Genomic DNA, 16378 nt, shown 5'->3' on the forward strand with positions numbered 1-16378 from the left:
CAACTAACGGCAATTCGTTTTAACGGCATTCATTTCTTTAACGCATTAACGCAACTTGCGATTTTTAGGTTGTAGCCGGCTCAGTTTTAAAGCTTTAAACAATGTCATACTAGCTTGTCGCGATGAAACTTACGCTAAATTTGGTGAGGAACAACTGGCATGGCAATTTTTAAACGGGTCCCTTGACCTCTGACCTCAAGATATGTGAATGAAAATGGGTTCTATGGGTACCCACGAGTCTCCACTTTACAGACATGCCCACTTTATGATAATCACATGCCGTTTTGGGCAAGTCACAGTCAAGTCAGCACACTGACACACTGACAGCTGTTGTTGCCTGTTGGGCTGCAGTTTGCCATGTTATGATTTTAGCATATTTTCTATGCTAAATGCAGTACCTGTGAGGGTTTCTGGACAATATTTGCATTGTTTAGTGTTGTTAATTGATTTCCAAGAGAAAATACCTGATAATACTTGACAAATCTTCCTTTAAGGTACATGTTGAACAGATAATAATTTGCGATTAACTATGGACAATCTTGAGATTAATCGCAGTTAAATATTTTAATGGATTGGTAGCCCTATTTTTTATTTAAGTGAAGTCACATTTTTAATTGATTTCCAATAATAAATATGTACATACATTTGTATAAATCAAGCATATTTGCCCACTCCCATGTTGATAAGAGTATTGAATACTTGACAAATCTAAGGGAAACACTGAACTGGGCAGAAAGAAGGTTCCCTCTGAGATTTGGCCTTTCTGTTGTGAGGAACTGCCAACTGCATGGAGGAAGAAAAATTCTGCATTATAATAGCATAATGTGCAGCTCTTCCTGGGAGCCTGTAAATTTAAACTTGCAGTATAAAGAAAATGTAGACAAAAAAGAGAGAGGCTGTGGATACACAGAATGTTACAACTCCATTTAACAATTCAGATGACGATTTAATTTGTGCGAGACCACAGTAAGGCAGACTCACATCTGAATATGTGCACATAAAGGCATTGTGTTACCACGCATTACTTAGTGTCATAATGAAATGCCAACCACAGTGAAAAGGCCAGCCTGGCACAGATTAAAAACAAGACAAAGAGAAAACGCATTTCTCAACACAAGACAGGGAAATAGAGATGCCAATGAACTGGGAAGAGAGATAACAGCCCTGTGAGGACAAATGACAAACAAGCTGACTTGTGACTACAACTTGGCATGAGTAGGGGCATGGCACCGCAAGGCAAATGTATTGACCCATCTGTAAAAGATGGAGGGAGTTGAAATTGGGAAGAGAGATAGAGGGCGAGACTGAATATGTCCTGAATCAACGCCAGCTTCCTACTAAACACTCCAGCTAGGAAAGACCAGGTGGTAAGGAAAGGTCAGAGAGCTTCACTCTGGCAGATACAGAGACTCAGTGTTCTCTTGTACCAGTCTGGAATTAAAAGTATACTCAGTGTTTCTCTTTACCAATCTGACATCAACAGAGGACACTCAAGGTCAGATTTTAAAAAAAACTCTTGCACTGTGGTTCATAAGCATTCCGCTCGTAGAGACGCACATGTTATTTATGAAACTGGTGCACCGACCCGAAAGAGCAGGTTGCCTGTCATCTGAAGTGCACAGTGCGTGTAATCAGTAAAGTGTGCCTCTCTTTTTAATGCATATGCATTTAATGGAGGATCACAAAAATGTTCAAGCAATTTTTGAGGGTCAGCTTAGCATGAAAAAAAATATCTGCTTCAAAAAACCAGGTGCAAAAACTGTAGAAACATTAAAAGGAAGGTGGGCAAGAGAAAACTTAAATAACCCTCATTCTGAAGACATGTCAATGACAGCGGACAAAATCTGCTAAATGAGATTATAAAAGCAGTTGAGTAGAATAAGAGACCAGTAATAATAAATGGCCACACAATCTGACCATATGCTCATATTTTTACTAAAAAAGTGAACTTTAAAACATCAAAAGTGACCTGAAAGGAGTTTTGGGAAAGTCATTGAGTGCTGAAACAAAAATAGGCTGTGTGTTCTTATAACTATAAGTAATAAAAATCTTTTTATGTTATATATGCATTTTACCTACCAAGATTATACTGAGGAGTGGTGTTGCATGTTACAGTATATTTTAGCATCACTACATTTTGGTTTACTGCCTCCTTTACCTCATTCACAAAATGTGACTAGTCCAAGTGACTGGTTGCAAAATGAGCTACAAAATTTAACCAACACCTTACTAACACAAAAATACAATTGGCGTTGCAAACATAATATTTGTTTATTATTTTGAAATATATTAAATTGCACAGGAGTTCATGACATTGTATCAATCCTCTGTATGTCTTGATTTCTCCCATGGCAGTCAAATTAACAGCAAGAAGTGTGATCACACGGTGCTATGAGGCATATCCCACACTGAGGCCTCCTTCATTAGCCTTTCACACACAGACACACACACACACATAAAGCTGTGATCCTGCTAATGAGACACATATGGACCTCTGATCACCATGGGTGTCTCTGACATTCGTCTGTCTCACAGTCGCTTAACATTTCCTGACAAGCAAGCATTGCTATGTGCATTTGTCAGAGAATGAAAGAGAAAGACTGGGACGTATCTACCTGTGTGTGTGTGTGTGTGTGTGTGTGTGTGTGTGTGTGTTTACCCATCACTGGACTAAACAGTAAGAATCGACCAGTGCTAATCTCTGCCATGCACGACTGGCCAGCCTTCATTACAAATTTTATTAAAATGGCTTTCAAACATGCACACAATACCAAAAAACAAAAAGAGAGGGGGAGAAAAAGAAAACAATTTTGATTATAAAGTTTGTTTTTGCTCAACTTTTATGCTAATTAGTGTTGTTTTGTTTTTTAAATAAAGGCAGCAGGAAAGAACAAGTTATCCTGTGGAATGAGGCTTGAGATGCCAGCTTGACTGAGACCATGACTGATGTCCATGATGGAGACACACATTCACACAAACAATTGAAGTATAAGAGAAACAAATATGCACATTGGGCCTCACTCAATAATATGTGCGTAGAAATGTTCTTACTCTGCACACAAAATAAGTGCAAACGCTAAATTACCACCGGATTCATGAAACATGCACATCGGCCAATTTAGTTCTTACCATAGTGCGTATGTTAGTAAATCAGAATAATTCTACATTGACAGGTGCATGCACTATTTTCAATCAGCACACTGCCACACCCCCATTTCTCTATATCAGGAAATACGTTTGCCTAGAGGTTTATCATGGAGAAAGCGGTCAAGTTCTTGAGAAAAGCATGACCCCTGAAGCAAAAAAAATAAAAAAAGAATTTCATTACTGAAGAAATTGAGACAATAGTGTACAAGGTGGAAAGCAGAAAAAGGCACACTTTCCCAAAGTTTTTCGACAGGAGTGACGATAAAAAAAAAAAGAGGCTTGGGCCACAATAACTGAGGCAGTGAATGTTGTGTTAAAAAGAAATGCTTTGATATTAAAGTTGAGGTGAAGGACTGGGCAAGGATTTTTTCGCCTAGAGATAGGGCTGTACCGAATAGTTGGAAGCTTCATTCATAACGTTGACATATTCATTCGGTTTAAACCTGGTAGTTCTGCACAGTTGCAGATGAAGTTTAGGCTACCAAAGAAGTGTGGGCAGGGCCCTGAGTTCTTTTAGAATAAAGTTCCTTAAATATTAACCCGAAACTTGTCAATTATCTTAACTTTCCTTCTGTCTTTTAGTTAGTAGATTAACTTTTAACTTAAGGATAGGACCGACGATGTTGGAAAGCTAGCATAATTTGAAAGTAGCATCGCCTCAGGAGCTCCGTCTAAACCAGGGGTCAGCAACCTGCGGCTCCGGAGCCACATGTGGCTCTTTAGCCCCTCTCCAGTGGCTCCCTGTGGATTTATAAAAATGGAAATAAATAACTGTTTTTTGTTTACATTTTCATTTTTATTTGTCATTGTTGTGGGTCTAATGTACGACGGAGTATTAGGGCCACATTGAGGAAAAAAAATAATCTGAGATTCCGAGAATAAAGTAATAATATCACGAGAATAAAGTCATAGAATTACGAGAAAAAAGTCGTAATATTATGAGGATGAAGTCATAATATTGTAAAGTAGTAATTTTACGTGTTATTTTCTTTTTTTCTCGTAAAATTATGACTTTATTCTCGTAATGTTACGACTTTTTTTCTCGTAAAGTTATGACTTTATTCTCGTAATGTTATGACTCCTTTTCTCGTAAAGTTATGACTTTATTCTCGTAATGTTATGACTCCTTTTCTCGGAAAGTTATGACTTTATTCTCGTAATGTTATGACTCCTTTTCTCGGAAAGTTATGACTTTATTCTGGTAAAGTTATGACTTTTTCTCATAAAGTTATGACTTTTTTCTTGGGCCCAAACTGTAGCACTCCAAAGCCACCAAACCCACTTTAAAAAACATACGTTGTAGGCCAGGTGCATGCTCCTGTACATTGGGGCACAAAACGAAATGTTTTTTCACACAATTAATGAGCAATAAAACAAAATAAAATGGTACCTGGTAGCTGGTGCTGTTCTGTGAGTCTTTGTGATGTGTCTACCTGTCTGTGACTACTGGAGCGAAGTGTCCATGTCCATGCGTGTTAGTAAGCCTTAATAACGCTAGCTAATCACTAATGAGCTAAACAACTAGCTAGCTGGGTAACACCTGGTTCTTAATTAGCGTCTCTTCTGCTGCTCCCCATCGCAGAATGTCCAGTTGACAGTCAAGGAATTAGTCCACAAGTTGGTATAAATGTTACTTCAACTTTTGACTTTACTTTTTCAGCCAAGCCAACGCATTTCTCCAAACTCTCCGTGTACGCTTCTCCTTCTCTGGCTCACCTGTACACCTGCGCTCCCTCACTCCTGCTCGCCCACTCGCTCGCGCTCTCACTCACTCGCTGATCACGCGCTTCTCTCATGCACACAGGCATCAACCAATGGGATATGGAGGACCACCAGAGTCCCAGAAATGTCATTGATTAATAACTAATTGTACAATAAAAATAGCCATTAATACATTTGATTTATTAATGTATGAATAAATAGATTCAATTACATACTAATTCATTATTTGACATTCTAATGGGCAATTAAAAGAAGAATTTTAAAAAGTGAAAGTTTTTTTTTAAATTTGCAAATTAAATATTAATCCTTCAATAAATAGTTCAAATTAAAAAGGGATTCACAAAATCACCATAAAACTGTCTATAAGTACATCATTTAAAAATACATTAACTAATTATTAAATACATAATGGAATTTAAAAATATATTTGAAAATGCAGTTTAAAAAGAGAAATAATATTTATAATAATATTATAATAATGTAATATAATAAGAGAAATCATATTTATTAATATTAATTTATTAATATATATATATATATATTTTTAATGGTGATGGTTTTCTTAAAATATGACGACAGATATTCAAAGCTTCATTCAAAAACCTCAATAGAAGCTTTATATTTTAAGTATGACAATAATTGATGAGGATAAAAGGGTGTCAATTTCATTATTTAATACATTTGGCCAATGCATATAGTAAATTCAAAAATTGCTGTCTCTTAAAGCATTTTTTAATGAACGCAGATTTAATAGGAGATGTATTTAGTTAAAAGATGTGTGTTTACATTAAGACAGCCGGGCCTTCATCATTTGTGCGTACCCATGGTCTGAGGCAGTTTCAAATTTGTTTGCAGAGTAAGAACAAATTCAGGTAAGAAAATATTGATGAATCACAAATTTTTGCGTAAAACCTTTGTATGCATGGTCTAAGCACAGATTTGTGCATATGTACTGTTTGTGCATGAGGCTCAATGTCTTTAGGGGGTAAAAGGAAGTAAAGCAGAAACATAAAGCTAGGAATATGTCCAGGAGGGTAGGAAATAGCAAAACCACAGTGAAAGTCAAAGGTGGTCTGTTTGTTATAGCGGGGAATACGGATCAAGAGGAAGTCAGGAGGAAAGCAAACAGGACAACCAACACACACAACACACACACAGAAAAGGAGGCATTGTGTAACTGAAAGGTAGTTTCATTGATATTGATTTGTGAATTAGCTAATGAGTTGAAAGAGAAATGGAGGATTTATTAGGGGAGGCAGAAAGAGGGGAAGAGGGAGCACAGCTGTCTCACATCCATCAGACCCACTCTGGGGAAACCTGGCGAGTGGTATGTTGTGTAGAATGGTCTGTTGTCGGTGTCTGCATGTGCTTGTGTATTATATGTGATTATGTGTTGTGTGTGTAGGGTATGTTGTTTTCTGGGACGTTCAGAGACGAACAAGTGTCTGTATACTGTGTGTGCGTGTGTGTGTGTGTGTGTGTGTGTGTGTGTGTGTGTGTGTGTGTGTGTGTGTGTGCGTGCGTGTGTGCGTGCGTGCGTGCGTGCGTGCGTGTGTGTGTGTGTGTGTGTGTGTGTCACCCTGCATGCATTCATGTGTTTGTCTGTTTACAAATGTGTGTTGTGGCCTGCCAAGCCCTGCACCTTTATCACTGGCCATTTATCCATCTGACTGTCCATCTGCCCACTTGTCTCTCTGGCTGTTTATATGTGAGTCTAATCAGGAGGTCTTTAACCATTTTGATGGTCCATTTACACACAAAACTGACCAGGGATCATTTTCATCTACACATTGACACAGTCAAAAGCACACAAAAACAAACATGTGCACACAAAACAAATGCAGCTGGTGGTTATCCAAAAGCCAAACATCAAACTTTGCTTTCAGATCATTTTAAGTTCTGATTCTGAGCCATATTAATGATAAACCCCCTTGAACTCCATGTGGCCTTTTTGTTTCACTTTGTTGGCATCCTCCTCTATCCAGAGCATGGGTATTTGACCCTTAAGTTCATACAGTAACTCGGGTCTTTAGCAACCCAGGACTACATTACACCCTGTCTAATTAATTTCTTTAAATTGAATTAAGCTCTCAACTCCATGGTAATCCTCAAATGTGTTTTTAACAATGCTCTAGTGTCTTAATGTCAAAAATGATAAAAAGCCACAAGTTCACAGGGTGGCTAAAGATGTGGGACATGTACGAGTGTTAGATTTTTTTATTCACGGTATACTGGATACTGGTGATAGAGGGCAGTCTTGTATTCTCTTGTTTGGCCACAGGGCACAGTTTTCTCACTGTTACTATAAATAAATACAGACATAATGATAAAAGAAACGTTTGTTTAAATTAGCTTACTGTCATAGTAATATATGGCAAAGCACCTGGGTGTCAGGTATAGAGCAGAGCAGCTTTGATATTGGATGGTTTTGAAGACAGCAGCTCTGGAAATGAAGATGTACCCGAGGCCACTGGTGATGAGGAACTTGCTTTTGTACCATTTATGAGTCAGATAATTTAAAAGCAGAACTGGAGCATGACGATATAAGCTTTGAATGGGAGAACGGTCAAGATATTGTCCAAGTAGCAGTCTCAAGAGAAGTAAAGACTGATGAGGGAACCTCTTATAGTTACCTCAACTACCTCAACCTTGCTACTTTAAATGCAGAAGCAGTTTTCCTGGCTTCGCAATTGTTTTAAACCCAACCCACAGTTTTAAGAAAATTACTAAGTAGAACCCTTCCACTCGTTTCTGTTCAGGTTAGATCAATGTCAGAAGACATCCATATGGAGGCACTCTGTCTCTGCTTTTTACCCCCACTAATGGCACAAGATCTCCTGTCCCCATCCATCTCTCTCTCTCACACACTAGTAATCATGTACTCATGTTTCTTCCTTCTCCTCTGCAGCAAAATACATTTCAACAGCCTGGTTCTAATAAGTTGCAGACATTAAGCAGAAAATCCGGCCTACTGTAACAATCCAATCAGGAATCGCGTTATCTGTGCTTGCTCTCTGTGCTTGCTCTCTGTGCTGGTAGTATCTGATACTACTGACGCAACCTGGCCCAACATGTTTCTGCAGCATCTATCAAAACAAAGTTTTACTTCTGAAATCCAAATTTCCATTTCTACCTTTCATATTCATATTAACATATTTGGAACAACCATCATTGTAGCTTTTATCCTGTGTATGTTTAATAATACTGTACCAAAGTTCGATTGAATTGAATTGTGATGTATAGCTACAGCTACAGTACAGTATGTCTGTCACATATCTGCAGCAGTATAATCACAGACTGTATGTGTGACAGTTGGGAGAGGCAGTGGAGTATGGCACAGTGCTCACTGGTTACGCTCACATATGTGTGGGAGATGTTTGTCATACTGGTAAAGCATGCTTTGAGTTGCAGTGATCCATGTGGCTATTGCAAACAGCATAGGAATTTGAGAGTTAGATCCACAAACAGCTTCTCAGCACAGCTCAACAGCATCACTGTCAGGTCAGAATGCATATTATATTATGCTGGTTAAAATAATCTGACACTCTTCCGGAGAATTAACTTTATACCCATGTTAAATTTACTGTTGATCTCAAAGAGTCACATTTTGTATTCAATGCATGTTGTACCAGTTTCAGCAGAGATTATGTGAACTCTGTGTGCATTAAACCCTCCAAGTTAAGCTGCTCAATGACAGATGAAAAAACAAACAGTGTCAGTGTATCAGAAGAGACACGTGGCTGTCTAGACCCTCCTCAGGCCAATGTGAAATAGGAGATATCTCATAAACAGATGCATCACTGAATTCAAATTCTTAAAGAAAATCAGCTGCTGTCATCTGATCACAGGTGTTTGTTACAAAAGGCACAGCGTGGCAAAGACATACGATTGCAACCAACATGCATCTTGTACACAAATCCCCCTACTGTATACAGGCACCACACATACACTACATGTGTGACTATGGTCACTTGTGTGCAGGTCACAACCTGAAGGCCCAACAGCACATAAATCAGCTTCTTCTACTCCAATACATTTAAGTGGTATTGTGGAAGCATAGACACAATAATACAGTGGCCTCAGGGCCTGGCATTTTTCATAAAGCTTTTTCTAAGGCAGCTTAAATGGATTCCAACCGATTGAGGACACACATTCACACAGGTACAAAATGCAAACACACAGCAGACATGTACAGTACATGACAAATAAGATCTTACTCATACAGGCCCGGAAGCAAGGCTGCTAACCTGGTGGTCTTACAAGAGAAGATAAATCATTTTTGCCATTTGTTAGACTTGATTTGTTTCATTTACTTTTTTAAGAATTATCGGTCTGCTCATGAATATGACTTGTTGAATTTAGCCCCCCGATTTACATTTTGCAATAAATAACCTGGATGTCTTAAGTGAATTATGGGATGCATATGAATTCAAGGTGCTCATTGTTTCTTGTGTGTTTTGAACCATAAAATGGAGACACAGATTCAGGATTTCCTATCAGTTCCTTCTTTACTTTGACAGGATCTATAAGAAGTGTCACTTGAAATGTACTGAAGCTTGTTCAAAAAAAAACTGACAGTATATGTACTTGTATTGCACACACTTTCATACTAAACCCAAATGCAATACCTTCACAGCATCAGTATCACTTTGTGGAAATTTTTCACCAAATATATACTGAAGACTCTTTGACAGAACATATCCCACATACACACACACACACACACACACAAGGTACGAGCAGAGGGAAGAGGAAAGAAGAAGCAAAAAGAGGATTGACACACATCTGGCAGAGAAACAATGGAAGTGAAAACCTATTAAAGCCATGGTGTAATTGTAAAGTCATATAATTTTGACCTTGTCCAAACAAGGCTACATGGAAAATGTAGGCTGACAGTTTCCAGTAGTCGTGTTTGAACCCGGTGGTCAGCAGGCTGTCATGGTCCTGGGAATTGGCTGTAGTCCTGTTTCCTGTTTTATTTTGAAAGTTCACTCTCCTCATGTGTCATGTTTGGTTTTACTTCCTGCTAGGGATGTCACGATACCAGAAATTTAGTAGTCGATACCAACCAGTGAAATGCCACGATTCTCTAAACCAATTCCACACCACGGTAAAAAAATGAGGTAAAACAATAAATTCCATGTACTTCAACATGCATTCCTTTATTGGTTTTTGTTAGGAAGTTAAACAGGTCATAATTCCCTCTCTATTATCTATTCTATAGTGCGGAGAAAACATTTCCTTCAAACAACTGGATTTATTCAAGTTTCTCGCCAAAAAATACATTTTACAAGATTTCATTTGAACACATCATGATAACATTAGAATTTACCTTCGCCCAATACTCATTTTTACTGAAAAGAGCCTGAACGCATGTAAATCAATGGCACTTCCCGTGTTAAAATTGGCAGGACTGGAGCTGGTTAACGTTGGCTGTTAGCACTCGGTAAGCAGCAAAGTCCAGCACGGAGCTAACAACTATCGTTAACTAGCTCTCGTCCAATTTCAACACGGATTTGTTGTTCACAATGAAGTGTAGGTGAAAAATAACACTCTGGAGAAGAAGACGAAATAAAATGTACCCTCTATTTGCATAAAGATAAGATCTGGGTTTGCGTTTATTTTTTAACCTACAGTAGCATTATCAGGGAAAAAATAGGAAACGTCCCCTGGACACGTCAAGTGAGTTTAGTTTAAGTGAGTTTAGTTTTGAGTCCTTCCCTTGATGGTACCTGTGGTCCTGTAGTAAAACGAGTATGGTCACGTTTTCAGAATTTTGGTTCTTGTGACATCCAAACTTCCTGCCTTTGTCTTTTTACCTCCTGATTTCTACAATGCCTGTGTTTCATTAGTTGATTAGTCTTGTGTATTTGGTCTGTGAGTTTCCCCGTTGGAGTTGTCTGGTTGTCTGCCTTAGTTGCTTGTTTCTAAGTTCCAGTTTTACTCCTGGCATTTAGTTTTCTTCAGTGTTCGACATTCCTAGTTGGTATTGATTGTTACCTGCCTGCTTTTGGACTTACATTTGTAAGTCATTTTATGTCATTAAATCATTGGAACTCTCGCTGCTGCCTCATCATCTCTTCATCTGTGTTTGGGTCTAAACCTGCTATTCCCAGAGCTGTGACAGCTATTGAATGAACTCTTGGTTACCTTTGTTCAGTAGAGGAAATGAAGTCACACAATAGATGCCAAGAATCTCTTTGGTGGAAGCCTGGACTAATGAGTAGAACTCATACTGTAGCCCTATTTGGATCCTTAGCAGCAATGACTTTTTGTATTTATTAAGAAGCTGTGGACACCTTGTCTGATCCTTTATGAGAAACTAATCAAGTCAGGAGTCAGAACTGGCAAACAATACTAAATGTGGGAGATGGTGAGTGTAATTTCCCTGCTGGTTGTCTGGCATATAGACAATTCCCTTGATTATTTATGCTATAAAAAATGTAAACGTTTCAAAAACGTGGTGTACAGCTGTGATGCAGCTGATCAGTGTTTAAAGAGATTCAAAAATGCTGCAGGAGAGTCTCATAACTCATCTGTAATGGCAGTGCTAGTTGAAGGCATATAAGGCTCCTCACTATTAAAACTAGATAACATGGACATAATGGACTGGAAACCAGACCAATTTGATTAGGGAATCCATTTGTCCATGACTGCACAATACACATAACACCTGCTGTTACCAAGGAAACCCACCCTTTAACTGCCTTGTAATTGTACTATCAATGGGGATTGTGGTTTCTTGTTTTCTTTATTGTTTTACCAAGATTATGCAGGATTTCAAACAGGCAATTGTCTGGTCAAAAGCACAGCACCTTGCATGTTTGTAAAGGGACACTTTAATTTAAGCTGCCATAGAGTATCCATTAGCACAGACTGTATTTTTCAGCATTGTTAGTGTCTCATCTCTAGGCTTTCGCCACTCCCTCAGACGTGTTTCAGTGTTAGAGCCTTAAAATCCAACAGAAGCTCACCTGTGGTTGCTCCCTGGTGTAACTCACTCCTATCAACTATTATGGGAACAGAGTGGCCATGCATTTTTCTTTTTTACACACGCACACACAGTCTTGCCATGTTAACAGTGATGGGCTCTGTGGGACCATTTATCCCAGAATGACAGAGGACAGTAATGAATGAGCAATAGAAAGAGGAAATAGAACGATGTAAAAAGATAAAAAATAAAATAAATAAACCAGACAAAGAGCCCCCAGGGACTCAGGGCCGCCATCAGGACTTCTAACAATTCTCACAACCAGGTCCTCTTCTCAGAGAGGAGCGGGCAAGAGAGAGAGTGAGAGGGGAGCAAGGGGAAAAGAAATGATGACAGAAAACAAGTACAGTGAAAATGAATCATGTCTGCAAAAAGGAACGGGGAGAAAAAAGGGGGAATTGAAAGCAGGGAGAAACTGAAGACAAGTTGGATGATGATTAGGAAGAAGAGGGAGAAGGGTTAAGAACAAAGAGGAAATGCAAAAAACAAAAAGACAGGGATAACAGGAGGTCAAATTGTAAGCAGGAGCCAAAAATGACAGAAAAGTTAACATGACAAAGAGAAGTGTGATAGTGATGTATATCCATGGAGGCAAGATAGGACTGAGAATCACCTGTGTCTGTATCCCTAGTGATTCATGGGAATACTCGAAAGAAATGTAGTGCCACCCATACTGTTGCATTGTTTAACTGTGATCTTCAGTGACAGCTCCCTATATGAGGCTGAGATGTGTGTGTGTCTGACAGGCGGATTGATTGGGGTGTCTTCATCAGAATTCACCCTCTGATTTATTCTGGCTCCCAAAACGCAAAGAAGCAAAATGAGACTGACAGAGAGGATGATTGCCAATATTTAAAAGCTTTAGGCTAACGAAACTGGCCTTCACTGGCCATTGCACATCTATTGCAAATACCTCACACAGTTAACTACAAATGGGTTACCACCTTAGCACCATTATCAGTTTAAGACAAAAAGAGAATGAATAACAGAGGAATGCAGCTTATTATTGGATATACATTCTCATACCTCAGGAGGAGACAGACAGTGAAGGAAAGAGAGGAATGACAGATTCTGTGTGAAAATAAGTGTTGACTCTAACTAATGTTCAGTTACTCAGTCTCCTGAATATCAAATATTATACCGCGGTCAAAACAAACACTTGAGAGCTGTTGATTTATTGCATTGCTCTGATGAAGCTGCCTGCTCATGGTTCTAAATGAATACTGTCAAACTGCACCCTGTGAATTTCAAGTTCAAATTTCATGTTCACAGATATGACCGACCGTCATCTACTGTAAGTAATACACCTACTATGGATAAGTACCTCATACAACCCCAATTCAAAACACCTGAACTATCCCTATAAGGTTTCAGTGTTGAAGATAGCAACAGCTGACTGTCAACAAAGTTGCTCTGACATTTGGCAACACGCAGGGTTTTACTCAAACAAAATGAGCAATGGCATTTCTTATGATGAGTGACATAACATAACACACCTTGTCCAGGATGCTTCATTCAAGCTCCAAAGCAACCCAAGTAAGTGTTGCAGTGTTAGAAAATAGCTGTAACTGCTTTAGAACCCCAAAACAACAAAGAAGTCCTAACAACACAGCATATTAAGTAAGGTGACCCATATTATTTTAGTTATTGATTGTGGTAATCAAATTTCAAACAGGTGTCTCAACTTATAGAATGGTCAATGTGGTAATTGCACAGCTACAAACCAGAGCTTGGGGCCAGAAAGGTCACTGGGCTGCAATTAGAGCAACATTAGAAACAAAACGCTTTTACAAGAGAATGCATTTATATAATTTTATTCAATTATTATGTTATTTTCAATTGGTGCATTATTTCCCTGCCTATATCTGATTTACTGATTATCAACTCAAGAACATAGCTAAATGCATAAAATAAAATCCAAATTTATTTTAACTATTTTTATTTTATACCTGGGTAATAGTTTTTTGCTGGTTATGATCATTCATCAAATCCAAAGCAGAGACTCTGGAGAGAAGAGATTTTGAATCAGCCACACACGACTTAACAACTATGTCCATTAAAGTACGCAACATGAGCCTTAACCCCGTCATTGCAACTGCAACATAAATCCCCTAGTGCACTGGTTAGACCGTGAACATAACTTTCCACTCTATATTACACAGCTCTCTTGAAGCAGGCTGTCTTTCTATATGTGCCTCCATTCTCCCTCTGGTCTCTTTGATTTGGTCAAGCTCTTCCTCTATGTAATCAGGTTCAAATAAATATGTGAGGCCATCAAATAGAGATGACTAACAAATGCCCTTGTACAGTATCATTCAGCTGGATATTCAGTCATCGGTTTTCAATGATTTATCACTAAAAAGCATCCTTATGTCCTCCATGCATTTAATAGAATACCTGACATAGGTGGGATAGCATAAACAAAAGAAAATGACGGTGGTGGATGGAAAAAGATCAGAGAAGTTCACTTGCCAACTGAAGATATGCTGGGTGGGGAGACTGAGGATTCGCTCCATGTTTATTCTTTTTAAAGTTTGCATTCTCCAAGGAAACTTGGTGAACATATTCTTCTCACAATATACACAAACTCTACCTCCAGTAAGGATTTATTGACTTATCTATCACATATAAGGTAGCGAGGCATTCACACGAGGATCAAACAACATTGTTTTTGATGAATTTCAAAGAAACTTTACGTCAATAGTTTGAGTGTGAGAATGTTTGCAACCCAGAGTAAAACAAACCCAGTGTTAAGCTGTCCTCAAGCCTCTAACACAGACATCAAAGAACCTGTAGCTGCCGGTTAGACCTGTACATCAGTGTAAAACTGTGTAAAAAAATATTGGTTACAATACTGAATCTAAAATACTAAATAAATATTTTTGAGAAATACAGGCCTACTGAAATGCCCTTTGATTATGTCTCGATAAATGAAACTATGCATCCATCCATTATCTGTAACCGCTTATCCTGTTCAAAGTTGCGGGGGGGCTGGAGCCGATCCAAGCTGACATTGGGTGAAGGCGGGGTACACCCGGTACAGGTCGCCAGACTATCACAGGGACAGACAACCATTCATGCTCACACTCACACCTACGGGCAATCTAGAGTCAACAATTAACCTAACCTGCATGTCTTTGGACTGTGGGAGGAAGCCGGAGAACCCGGAGAAAACCCACGCTAACACGGAGAGAACATGCAAACTCCACACAGAAGGGCCCCAAGCAGGTCTTTGAACCTGCAACCCTCTTCCTGTGAGGCGACAGTGCTAACCACTGCACCTTTATTAAATCATTTACTCTCCTGCATAACTTCTGGTATTATTCTTATCTGGCTGGATTGAAGGAGCGTTTTCACCTCTCCTCCGCTCTTGGCAATGCAAGCTGGCACATCGCTTTCCTGAGATCAAAGAATTGCCACACGGCAGACATTTTTTTTCCTATTTCATTGTCTGTATCAGTGAGCTTCATTGATCCCCAATAGAAGCACTATAGGAGAGAGACCTCTTTGATACTGTGGGTACAGCTGACCTCCAGCAGACCTATGACACATTTATGTTAAGATGATTTGGATATCTCACGCCAACAAAAGTTAATGACAAAGCAGTGTAATGACGACAGTAACAACCTCCTCAGAACACATTTCTGTTGGTTGTATTTTCATGAAAGCTCTGCCAGGTACTTTCGAACGACTTATTGGTTTATTTATGTCTTTCAAAGATGCCACAGGTCATTCAAGGTCATCAGTTACTGAATGCCCTTGAAATGTGACGTACAGCCGTAATGAACAGATTGAAAAGATTAAATTTGATTTTGAGCGTTCATATTCTTCATGCATGGCACTGGCAAAATAGCAAATGGAAACAAAGATTTTTCTAGGAGGAGGATGGAAACGATCTGAAGAAATCAGCTTTTTATATTCATACATTTTCTGCAACTCTCGGGGTAGTTGTTTGTTTCTTTCCTGTGGTGATGTGAATTCCACTTTACAGTCTGGCTTGTTGTGTTGTGCTATGTGCTGGGCTGAGCCGCACTAAGTCTTTTTTGTTCTTTCTGTTTTAGAAGTCTAAGGGTTGAAAGGCACAGAGGCAGTGTCTGGAAATTGGAAGTCATGCTTCCTAATCCCCGAGCATTTGAATACACAGGAGAGGGTATGGAGTCACACACGCTCATGCACATGCAGCTACCTATCAAAGACATACACAAAGAGGGGCGCTCAAGACATGGACGTGCATAGACATATCCAGAGGAGAACAATTCAAAGAAATACATTAAGCAAACAACAGGCGCACGTTGACTACATTAATACACACAATCTGATTACAGAGAAAGCACTTTGGCCATTTTGGATTTCCATGCAGCCAACAACAAAATTATTCAGGAATCAAGACACATTCACTGAATATTAATCGGACATGTAGAGAAAAGGAGGGGATCAGAGGAAGGATGCAAGAGTTGGTGACACAGAATGGAGAAGTGGAAGGAAGAGAGAGGGAGGAAGGATGGATGGTAGGAGGTA

The 16378-nt window shown here is 39.0% G+C and overlaps 1 protein-coding gene across 6 annotated transcripts in view; it reads right to left on the reverse strand.

Annotated features, from left to right (window-relative positions):
* grid2 (glutamate receptor, ionotropic, delta 2) overlaps window positions 1-16378 on the reverse strand; it is a 560240-nt gene that overhangs the window by 419959 nt on the left and 123903 nt on the right. Inside the window, exon 1 of one of the 6 annotated variants that reach the window (XM_037778047.1) lies at window positions 4538-5019. The exons of the other annotated variants lie outside the window; for them this stretch is intronic. The gene's annotated coding sequence lies outside the window, so the exon portion shown is untranslated. Of the gene's footprint in view, window positions 1-4537; window positions 5020-16378 lie in introns of those variants that run through there. 6 annotated transcript variants of the gene reach the window in all.

The sequence above is a fragment of the Sebastes umbrosus genome, chromosome 8, assembly GCF_015220745.1.
Source record: "Sebastes umbrosus isolate fSebUmb1 chromosome 8, fSebUmb1.pri, whole genome shotgun sequence".
In the NCBI taxonomy this organism is placed as follows: domain Eukaryota; kingdom Metazoa; phylum Chordata; class Actinopteri; order Perciformes; family Sebastidae; genus Sebastes; species Sebastes umbrosus.